A 12,792-nucleotide genomic window follows, 5' to 3' on the forward strand; every position below is an offset into this window, starting at 1 on the left:
CTCCTGAAGTATTTAAGTAGATTAGCAAAGAGTCCTCTAGTTTTTACTCTACGATACAAACTATGGCTTTGAGTTAGAAATAGCAATATAAACCTCTCTATCCCAGTTATAAGTGGGAACAAAATAGAAGGAAAATCTAACTGACATAGTTATACAAATGGTGATGGAGCAAAACTACAGAACAGAGAATCCATCTTAGACACAGACACTGCTAAGAATAGACGTTGGGCCTGGAGAAATCAAGGGGTACATTGACAGATTAAAAAAAAATGAGCAGTAGCCATAGCAGAAAATAATGGATGGGTGTTTGGGGGATGTTTGACGATAAAAATGGAGGTTCAAAATTATTATCCACACAGCTAAATAAATCATTAAATATTATTTTAATCTAACATGTCTCAAGTTAACGTAAAAAAATCAAAGATCATTTTTATTATAGCAAAAAAATAACTATTAGCAAAATCATGAAAAGAATTATTTAAATCTATCTCCTAAGCTGATTTAAATTTATTTAATTGGAGTGTTTTCCTTATCCAGAGCTGTTAACATGTTAAGGTATATTTGCTAAATATGACTCTAAAGTAATATTTGAAAGCATGTACCTTCACACATGTTGAATCTTAAGCTGGAAATATATATCAACTCTTTTGGTTAACTTTTTATAAAATATATTTTGGAGATTAAGAAAAAATTTTAAAATAACACAAATTTTAGTACCAAAAAAAGAGACTAAAACATAGAAGAAAAAATGATTAAAATACAATTAACTGAGGGAGGGAGTGCACAGGAAAAGAAGGTACTGTAACATCTTCAACTGTAATAAATATAATTTTTTTCTATATAACAGTTTTACCTTTAGCCGAACTAGTAATTTCTTCTCCTTTGGAAGGCAAAAGCACAAAATCTCTGAACCTAGTTTTATTCCTTTCTTTATAAAATATTATATTACTTAAAGTGACATGTAGCAAAGGAGAGGTAATTCTGGTAGAGATTATTACACTTTTATCTCTGCTCAAAGTAAGGAAAACTAATTTAAACTAGGCATGTGGCTTCCATTTATACATTAGCTGAACCGCCAGCTACTGTGAATTACATTGTTATCATGCCAGACCATGACCCCAATTAACAGTGAAACTAAAGTTTCCTTGAGTCAAAGCTATAACCTGCCAAGAGATTTCCCCCCAAATAACCATTCAGACCTGAGTTGTACAACATGGTAGCTACTAGCCACATGTGGCTATTACGCACTTGGAAAGAGGTTAGTACAATGGAGGAGCTGAATATTTTTAATTCAATTGAGATATGCTATAAGCGTAAAATACACACCAAATTTTTAAGATTTAGTATAAAAAATGTTAAATATCTCATTGATACTTTTAATATTCCTTACAGGTTGAAATGTTAATATTTTTTACACATTGGGCTAAACAAAATGTATTATTAATAATTTCACCTGTTTCTTTTTGCTTTTTTAATGTTGCTACTAGGAAATTTAAATTTACATATGTGGCTCACATTACATTTCTGGTCTAAATTCTTTAAAAGAAAACAAACAAAAACAGAGCATCTGGTTCTGATAGGTTTTAAAAGCTACAGATTCATTTGACTTTGTTCAAATTGAAATGCACAATGATTAAGTCCAATATTTTTGGGGACTAACAATTTACTGATCATGCATAATTCCAAGCTGAGACTTGAGACAGCAGGAAAGATCAAATTCCAAACACTTACCCAAGGAAATGTGTCTTTAAGCAGAAGACAAAGAATGTAAAATGGGATGGTAAGAGTCCAGTTGTTTTCCTTTTAAAAGAAATACATGAAATATTTAGGAATACAGGTGATGAGTCAAGATTTTGGGTTAATAAAGAAGTTCAGCTACCATTTAGAGATTAGAAAGAGATTAAATCGTGTCACAATACCAAACTAAATTAGAGAGGATTTGATTTAAAACAACTCAAATTTAATCAGGATTTCAACCACTAGCAGAAAGACTTAATTGAATCAATTTTCCTGAAAAAAGTAATTAAAAATTATATGCACTAATGTAGCCAAACAATTTTATTTAATGAAATACATACGGCATTTTAAAGTAATGATTTTTACTATTTATAGGTAAATCTTTTAATAATATACACAGCTAAAAAGAGAGAGGTGAATAATGCTATTTTATATTAGTTGTTCTTACAAAGCTAAGTGAAATACATACTTGTTAAACCACTAGTAGATATTACAGTTTTGGAAGGTGAACCACATACTCAAGTATATTTACCTGACAGGTATCGGAGAGGAAACCACACCAATTTAAAAATATTTAGAGAAAATTTTAATTAAAACAAGTTTATGTATTACACATATTTTACTCCAAAATATGTAAAATGTTTCATTAAATAGATAGCTGTGTCCATAGATGCTAAATAGAACCATGAATGCTAAAAATGCCAACACTGACTTTGAATCCTGGTTTTTAATCTATTCAGGAGGTTTACCTCAAAGATTAAATGAAGTAATACACACAAACTTCCAAGTTTATAGTAGAGTAAGAATCCAGTAAAGTTTACTTCTTTACCTATAAATATGAAATATATACATTCAAAGAATTAAAGATAAATTGAACCAAATCAATACAGAAAATTAAAAAATTAGACTAACTTATTCAGGGTTTTGCTTCTCATATTTGTCATTTAGAAAAGACAGGTATGCATTGCTTTTTTTCCTTTCTTCCCTCAAAATATTCAATCTATTGCTTTTTTCTTCCTCATTATACTTTACTGCCATACTTAGGTCATAGTTCCTAAATGATTCTCAATGTTTTTTTAAGGCATAGGTTAACCCTTGACTATAAAATTTATTAAACTTAGTATTGTGGAAAAACAAATTGCTGAATTCAAATATTTCAGAAAGTTCTTCTGACTGAAGAATGATTCTAGAACTCAGGAAAAGAAGACTGACAACAAACCAGAGAAAAGTAGCAGGTGGCCATTAACTCTATAAAGTTATGATGCCAACATTCCCCTATAACTTCAAGCCATATGTAGGTAGGTCCTTCTTTGGTTATTTCTTTCTTATCCCTACTATCAGTGACTTAACAAAATTGATTTTTATTTTTATCTACTCTGCTTTTAATTCTCTCATGTGACAGAGACTTCTGTTTTCTCTTAGAAGGAAATATGGCCAGAACTACATTTCTATTTCTGATTCCTAAGAGGAAGAATTTTTATTTAGATGTAAACAAGTTATCTTGAATAACTGAGGCATTTACTGAGTCCTTAAAATAAGGCTCAACATTTTTACATGTTCTGTCATATAACTCTTAGAATATCTCTGCAAATCATTAAACCTCTCTGAGGAAGTTACTATTATTCACTCACCTTTTTAACAAAAAATGAAATTAAAGTTCAAAGAGGTTATTACTTAACTTACCCAAAATCACACAGATACTATATTTTTTAGACTCTAAGATGGGCTAGTTTCACTTTAATGGCATCCCTGAAATCTGGATACTATTTACAATCAATAGTGTCTGCATTTGATGAAATTCAGTAATAAGAGCACTATGATAGGGATTTGTTCAAACCAAACCCCCCTGCTCCTCTACATAATTGCATTACAATGGTTAGATGGGTCTAACCCTGGAGCTCAAAACTTGACTGAGCTCCCAGTCCCTGTAAATTTCAAAGCCTGACTACATTTTTATTCTTCTATTAATTGAGGACTGAAATCAATCCATCAATACATAAAAACTAAATTAATACAATAAAATTTTAAATAGAGTATTTTACACGTATAACATGAAGACACCTCAACTCTCGAATTATATAATACAACTAAGTAGTGAAATCAAAACCTAAGTATAGCTGAAATATACAGTGATCACAAAATTTATAAACAATACCCTATCGGTAACAAGCATCCCTTCCTCAAATTGTTTGGCTCCAGGTAACATTCATGATTCCTAATTTGGGGGAATTTTAGTTATAACCAAACACACACTATAGTGAAAGTCAAGAATCTTGACTTTACATCCCAGCTTTTATATGACTTGGGTTTTATTGCTTCATATTTTTGGACCTTAAAATTGTCACATTTTACAACATAAGGGTTTGAGTTATTTTGAAATATTCCAGTTCTAAACCTAAACTACCTATTCTCTCACCCAGATATAAAGAAGAAAAAGAAGAGTGAAGAAAAATAATGAAATTATCCAACAGAAATTACCCAACAGCGTTTCCACAGAGATACCCTGAAAGGCAGCTCTATGAAGAGATTCTTCCTCCCTCGTGGAAAGCAAAGCATTGATACATAGTGTTCCCAAGCTCTATTCAATTGAACCTCTTCAAAAAGGTAATAGAGAAGTTCTTCTTTTTCAATATCTGTACCACTGACTTTTATGAAAGAGAACTGAAGCAACGATGGTTTTCCTGGCAAGTTACGTCTTGATCTGTCTCTGAAATGTCTGTACAGCACGGTCCTTATGCCACAGATGAGTCACTGCATGCCTTGGGTCGAATATGTGTAGAACATCATAAAAACAATGATTCACAGTGCACTTCATGCTGTAAATGACTCAGTAATTCATTTTTCTAAACACTTTAACTGAGGGATCTATGTATAACAGAGAAAATTGTCTATGTTGAACAGAAATATGGAAATCCACATACGAAATTAATTTAGCGGCAAGAAATCTTTTAGGGCACTCATTGGAACTAGCCCATTCTATCCAAACGGAATAAGGCATAAAACAAAGAGACTTAAATATAAATCTTAGACATGGAAAAGGGGAAAGATCAGGTGCCCAAATTAATCAAAGGTAATGGATGCAAGGAAACCATGGAGCTCAGCCTGGGACACTGCTCAACTGAAAGAGAGAATAAAAAGAAGTTTGAAAAAAAAATAAGAAAGAAGAGGTTTGGCTCCACTATCAGGGGCCAGGGAGAAAACTCAGAGGTTCAGGAAGGCTGATCTTTCTAGACAGATATGATGAAGTCCATCAAATAACTCCACAATTTCTCTTAATCTATATATCTACTCTTATCTCTATGCTTTTCCCAAATTCTATACTCCAATTATAAAGAACTACTTATATTTTTCCAACACGTTTTACATTTTTTCCTGTGTCTCTGCTTTTGTTTATGGTAATTACTTTGCCTAGAAGGCTTTAACACCACTTGTTCTTTGACTTTTAACAAAATCCTATTCATCTTTCTCAGGACAGGACAGATCTTATCTATAGTGCCATATAACTATCACATTCCCCAAGATTCTGCCTTTCTCTTCTCCATGTTCCAAAGCACTTTGTAAACTCTCCTCCAACATATCTCTCTCTTCCACAAAACTGTGATGTACTTTCATTCACTGACTATAGTGCTTAGTCAACATGTATTTTTTAATGAAATAAACTGTTTCCTCCAGGCCTTAAATCACTAAGAAACATTGTTTCTGAATGAGATCAAGGTGTCATCCAGCACATGGCAGTGTGCCTGGTACAGAATAGGTTCTCAATAGATTTCCAATTGAAAAATACTGGGAGTGAACTTTATAATAGAAATAGTGAGCCAATGTCATTAACAAAATGAATGAAAATATGAGAAAGAGATGGCAGGAGAGAGAATATGAGAATAAATAAAGTTAAAGATACAAAGAAATGTTCTGTTCTTATCTATCACTATCTCCCCAACCACCTAGAAAAAACACCTGGAGTAGATGTACCAGTTCCTGTGGGTACAACTATATTCCGAAAACTACAATGCACTCCCTCTACACCAATACTCCCCCAACAAATACAGTAGTAGTATTGTGTATCGCTATAATGGGCTACTACACTGTAGTAGTAATGGCTCAAAAATATTGCTGCAGGCCTGAGCACAACTTGCTCTGACCATTGACATGTGGGAAGAATAACATATGTGGACAGAAGCTCTTGGATCTATTATGAGGTCTGAGATGTTCTTTTTTTCTCTCTCTTATGAGCCAGGCAATTTTCCACCTATAGGCTACACTACAGCTATCAGCCTGGGTCCAGGGTAAAATGATGTAAAGGAGAGCTGCAGCTGACTTGCAATGGACATGTAGCATGAGTGAAAAATAAACAAAATAAACCTTTGTGGTCTAAACCACTAAGATATGGGGGTTGGTTGTTAACACACCATAGCCTAGTTTATCCTGACTCATTATATGCATGTATATATGTGGGATTATATAAGCAGTGTATTACACATAAACACACACATACATAAAATTCACACATATATATATATGTATAAACGTGTCTTGCTCATGTTTTGTTTTTCAGGGGTTTCAGGGTCACTGGAGAGGAAGGAAAAGTGTGTCAGTGTGGATAGATTAGTAAGGTTCTTATTCTTCTGCCAATAAACAAAAATGCTTTTGTTCTATTTTCTTGCCCAGAAGGGCCTCCTTTCAATGAAACAATAAATATAAATATCATTTGGTACTCCATACCAAATCAGCTATGTGCATATTCCAACTTTGTATAGTTCTGTTTCTGATTACTCACATTTGTTTCATTTTCTATTCCATTCCACTCTATTCTACTCTTTTCCAGTCATCTTTATAAAATACTCCATAAAAAATATGTATTATAGAGCAGGGACTGTACTCATCATGACTGATTCCAATTGTAAGGATTTATTTTCCGCTAATCCCTACTTGATATGCATCAATGAGCAGAAGCGAATCTGACAGAGAAGGCAGAGGAGCAAATGAGAAAAGATTTTGCTGCCTATATACCAAATATTTTTTTGCAATATATCTTTGCAAGGTTTGCACTTGGTCCATTGCTGGATCACTGCCTCCCACAGTGATAAATTTTATGTATCTGCCAGGGCAATAGCTTGCCACCAAAAATCTGTTCTCCATGTAAAGCATCTGCTCTGTGTTCATTAAGTACTCTCACCAGTTTTTCTTCATTTCCTTCGTCTTATAGATTTCTCCCTACTCCTTCCCCAAGGTGTTCTTAGGCAAAGACTTACGCATCTGTGAGAAAACACTCTCCATGAATATTTACACTGAATCATAAGATTGGTAAAAACAAGAACCTATATGCAAAGTTATCATAGTACCCAGCAAGCAGCAGATACTTAATAAGTGGTAGTATCCCTCCCCTAAGAAATTGTCTAATCCAAGACAAAATAAAATAAAATAAAACCTTAGAGCCCATTTGTCTAATACATTGCCAATCATGGGGCTTGAGTCACTTTATGTTGATAGTCAAGGAATGAGGGACGCAGTCATCAGCCATACAGATTACTACATTGATAATACAGTGAAATCAACCTTACGAGGTTTGTATGAGGATTAAAGAAGATAATGTGCATGCAGTAGATGGCAGTTTCAGGCATAAGTGCCTCTAAATCCTAGTGGTGATGATGCTGAGTGGAGCCATGATCACAGCTTTAGGGTGTGCTTGGTCTCCCCCGGTAAATGAAGAATAATTTTTTCAAGGCAGACCAGTGGTAACACAGCATCCATTACCAGTTCAGGTCAAAATAAATAATGGAAATCATAAGCCAAAATTTAGGAACACTGTAGCATGGGCCAGAAATTAGGCATCAAAACCTGAGATTACTCTCGTCCCAGCATTATCTTTCCCTGTTGAACCTGCCTTGGCCTTTGACTCAATCTCAAGGACCATAAAAACATTCACTGCTTGTCCAAGGAGAGAATGCCAGCCAGAGATTATACTTAGTCAACAATGTGTATACTGGCCTCACCACTACTCATCAACACAACCCAAGTCATCACAGAGTGCAGCCAATCACTGGAAGCTAATGGAGAACCAGAGCTCTATATGAGGCTCATTTTATAAGTGCCTCTCCTATTTGGTGGTAGGAACTGAGGAGGGGGATGGTCAAGTTACTTAACTTCTGTTTGCCTTGATTACTTATCTATAAAATAGATATAATAATGGTACCTTCCTTCCAGAGTTATTATAAGGAATAAATGAGAAAATATCTGCAAACCACCTAAGACAGGGACTCACTTATTTTTATTCCCCAATAAATATTAGTGATATCATTATTATTACCATCATCATTATCCAAAAGAGCTTGGGGCAATCACTAAGTCCTTTTTATACCTGCTTTTAGGAATAGCAAAAGGAAGGATACCCTTAGGGAGCTCACTCATAGCCAAGTGAGAGATGACAGAACCTTTGATTGCTTCAAGGTAATGAAAGGGGTAGGTACAATGCAAGTTGATGATGAACCCTTGAGACCCCATAGGAACTGCCCCAATATGAACTATAGGGTCATATGAACTGACCCTATACGACTGGAGCAACTAGTAGGAGACTGAGAACAACACTGGCTTTGAAAACTGCTGCCATGGCTGGGATCTTCCCTGATGAGTGATACAACTAAGGGAAGAACAATTGTGAGAACTGATGGAAGCAGCCATCTCTGGGAGCAATCACTGGCAACAGCAGACAGGGTTAGGCTAGAAGAGTTTCAGGCTCTGAGATCTCCAGCAAGGAAGCACTCACTCTCCAGGGAAAAGGGTTCAGTTTTATTACCCTATAACATCTGGAGGCATGTGCAGCAAAGAAACTGATGATATTTCATTTCACTCCTTCTTAAGACTCATGTCTGACTCATCATTCTATTCCCCCACAGAGCCTAGTACTTTAATGGCCCCTGGTGCTTTTTCACATGGTAAATGTTCAAAAAAATCTGCTGGTTGAAAAATACTTTAGTTCCCAGTATTCTGATTGGTTAAAAGACCTAGAGTCACTGCATGGAAAATGGTCCACTTATAAACTATAATCGATCTTAAGATGTTCAACGGATTTTGCCAAATATCACATCTTAACTCCAGCTTGCACTAATGAAGAAAGTAAAAGAAATTGCTAGAGCCTACCACCTCAAATCTGATGGTAACACTGTTTGTGGCATAACGAGTCATTCCCTCTACAATGAGGCTATTATAATATATATACAGTAGCATCCTTTATTTCTGAAATGATATCACTCATGCCACTTGCTCTCTTTTAGATATGGTTGACAAATCCAATGTGTAATACTCATTTAAATATTAAAAACTCTTCTTTATATTTGAGGCTACAATTTATATCATTTCCCTCAGATTCTGCTTAGTCTAAAGAAGTCTTTGCTTTGGTAGTTGCCCCAAACTTGAATGCTAACCATTATGCCCAGCAGTTATCCTTTTGTTCTTTGAAATTATGGTCACGCTATTAACATATAAAGTTCAACTGGATATCTACAACGTTCCAGATATTCTACTTGGTACTGGAGTTATAAGACAGTCTTCCTTCTACTTGCTTACAGTGTGGGTGGAGGATTAAGTCAACCATTCTTGAGTTATAATAGTGCTACAACAAAGGTAAAACAGAGTGTTATGAAAACACATAAGGGGACACATATCAGAATGGTCAGAAGGTCTGACAGGCTTCCTAAAAGATGGAGTATAAGCTAAGTTTTGAAAAGCAGGTAAGGTTTAGCTTGAGTTGCTCTGTGACCCTACTTCATAAACATAGGTTAATTTGTTATTTTAAAAAAATGTTTTCCTAAGCTTATTCGCTTACATTTGCCTACTAATCAAAAAACAAAATCAAACAAAGCTAAGGAAAATCTAGAAATCACAACTTTAAGAAGGTATTGCTCCACAAAGTATTTTATAACTTATCTGTGTGTAGTTCCATTAACTTTGGCAACCACAGCACACGTATGCGACTACGAAATCAACAAATTCTCCAAGAATGTGCCATACCTGGATAAACCTGAGAACGTGGTAATAACGGCTTTCACTGATAACTTCATCTAAAGCAAGCCTCTTCAAAGTGAGGGCCACAGATGCGTCTGGTCTGGAAACTCTTTCTGGTCTATGGCAAAATAAGGAGCTTGTGCTAGAATGTAAGTGAACGCGCTGCTTCCTTCATGGAGAAAATCTTGCTATGACAAAGAAAGTCAGCTGACTTACATTTTGGCACAAGTCCCTTCTGTTGTCACAGACCAGTGGCAAAGTTTGCAGGCCGGCACTTTGAGGAGCACTGATCTAAATGAAGACCACACAGATAGGACAGTTCTTTTTCCCTCACACCCAATATGAACCCATCAGAAAGGTCTAGGTGTAGCACCATTTTCTGTGTGCTACCTTCTACTGTATGTGGTGCACATCCCAAGCGCAGCTTCTTTGGCTACCACTACACCCATAGTCCAAACAATCCCTTATCTCACGGCGATTGCTGCAACAGCCCATTAAATGGTTTCTCTGCGTCTGTCCCTGTTTTGAGACAGTCCTGCCTCTTGGCAGCCAGAGTGAAACTTCCCAGATCATCAACTGGATCAGGTCACTCTTGGGCTTAACAAGTGGCTTATACATTCTCTAACTACTGCTTCCTCAATTCTCCTTCCACCTCACTGGCTGCTGCTCCTCAGGCCCCTTGCCCTCTCCTCCTTACTTGCCCATCCTCTAAATGTTCCTCTACCCTGGAGCCAATCCTCAGATCCCTTCCCTTTTTTATTCACATACTATTATTGTTCCTCAACCCACAGGCTTGTCATGCTCTATCACATTATCCACATTATTGGAATATCTTTTCTTCAAAGCCTTTATCTGTATATATGCTTAATTGTTGACCGTCTCCACAAACTAGAATGTAAAGTCTGTGAAAGCAGAGATTTCTTTGGATTTATTCACCACTTTTTTTTTTTCCAATGTTTGGCAAAAAGTGAGGAATCAATTTACATAGTGAATGAAAGAATGAATGAATAAATGAGTTGGGAATCCCTGAAATTAATGTGGAATGAAAACTACAGTTTATTATACCGCTAGCTGAAGTATATCACCCCAAATACATATTTGGGTGAGGGGGTTCCTAGATCAACTCCAATCAGATGCTCATTCATGCCAGGCTACAAGAAATGTCTAGACCTTCCCTGTACTTTTGCCACCCAGATGTTGCTCCTATGACTCATGCTGTTCTGCACTGAAAGAGTCCCTTACTTGCATCAGGGTCTGTACTGCAAACAGCAGAGACTGCTCAGGCTTTCTGTCAGCAATCATACAAAGTGCCAGGTTCACAAATTCAGAGTCACCACTTGGATTTCTGTAGACCTAGCTCTCTTTTCTTAATTTCACAAAACTTAAGGAGGCTCTCACATCTTCCAGTACACTTTGTCTGCCACTACTGAATTCTCATTGCCAAGGAACCCCATCTGTTTGCATGGCCCACGTGGCCCTGGGCTGTAGCTGGAGGTCCCAGCCAGCAGCCTCTACATTCTGCAAGGGCATGGCCATAGCAAGAGGATGTGCTTCCTACCTCACTGCTTTTGGTAGAAGAATGTGCAGACTGAGATCCAAATGCACAGGAAACTACACTGCACAGAACTGTGGATTCCAGCCACTTACTGTGTGAGACTAGAAGCGTCTCCTCTGGCTGGAACAGTCCAGCTGGGCTCTGTTCTTTTAGCTATACATGCTTGTAGAAACAACAACTGATAACAAACCAAATACTTGGAGGCCAACCCCAAATTTAAATGTTAATATTAATCTTTGTTTACTAAACAATCTCCTATGGATACAAAGCTGAGAATTGTTTCTTTTTTTGGGGGGGGGGGTCACCAAGGCGATAGTTTATTAAGACATCAGCTCATTAAACATAGCACAACAGAGTTTCATTATCTTCATGCTACTTCTTGTGCAGCATTTTCCTTTTGAAAATGTGATGTTTTTACCCATTGTATTACCTGGGAGGGAGAAACCTGTTTTTCCTATTACATGAGCACAAGGGATAATAAACACCTCAGTATTTGCTATGAATGACACCTTGTGGAAAATTGGTGTCTATTGTATTCTCTCTCTAAATGGAAGTGAGCGAACCAAGATGTTTCATAACATACTTGGAGACCATTCAGGCCATACTGGAGAAGATAATGTTTTCTGGTCACTGAATTACGATATACAGAGCTTCTTATAGCTTAGGAACCAGGTTCTATTTTTAGCTAAAGGGCTTACCTTATAACTCTTCTTAGCAGAAATTATTATCCATGAGACAAGCATCAATGTAAAAGAAAGCAAGTCTTAATAATGCCTCTCATTCCCCAGCCTCTTTTTAGCCATGAACGACCCTAATTTATAGATATTTCATGTATCTCTTTATAAAGAAATCATGAAAAAATTAGCCACTAGCATAAACTTGTATCAGAAATGTCATTAGAGTTCCTCTGCTTTTCTGCTTTCCACTTGAGGTTCACAGGACACTTGAAATACTCATTTTCATTACCATATTGTGTATCTTTTCTCTCGTCTTGAAAAGGAAATGTCTGTAAGAAACTGATACCTAGGATACCAAATGGAATGAAGCTGTGGCAGAAGTCTGCATCCGAAATGACTGACTCATATTTTCTAGCTATTTAATGTCCAAATGAGAACATAAATGTCTTTCATTGCTGAGTTACTAGAAATAGAGGATAATTTATCTTTTATTATTTTTACTGCTTGTCCCTCTAATCTTGTTATTCATGTCAGAGACCATTACTGGGGTTGTAATATCTTATTTGTTGAACAGTAGAACTAGAATGCTTCATGCTAAAAGCAAATGCATAACAAATAAATGTATCCATGGATTTCAGATGGGAAGGCTGTAACTACGAACCAGCCAGCTACCATTCATGTTTGTTTCTGAATACATAGCAACACTAAGTCTCTCATTTCTGTATATGATAAAAACTAGGATTCTACTACCTCAGAATGTAGTTTAAAAGATCCAACGCTATTTAAAAGAAGTGGCAACAGGAGGGAAAAGTTAGCACATTCTTT

General features: G+C 36.1%; 1 protein-coding gene across 4 annotated transcripts in view; it reads right to left on the reverse strand.

The window, feature by feature from the left end:
* The window catches only part of OXR1 (oxidation resistance 1), a 508,823-nt gene that overhangs the window by 409,183 nt on the left and 86,848 nt on the right, over nt 1–12,792 (reverse strand). The window contains exon 1 of one of the 4 annotated variants that reach the window (XM_087447550.1): nt 1,732–1,766. The exons of the other annotated variants lie outside the window; for them this stretch is intronic. The gene's annotated coding sequence lies outside the window, so the exon portion shown is untranslated. Of the gene's footprint in view, nt 1–1,731; nt 1,767–12,792 lie in introns of those variants that run through there. 4 annotated transcript variants of the gene reach the window in all.

This window comes from Ceratotherium simum, chromosome 23 (genome assembly GCF_057802395.1).
Source record: "Ceratotherium simum simum isolate JZ-2026a chromosome 23, ASM5780239v1, whole genome shotgun sequence".
NCBI lineage: Eukaryota > Metazoa > Chordata > Mammalia > Perissodactyla > Rhinocerotidae > Ceratotherium > Ceratotherium simum.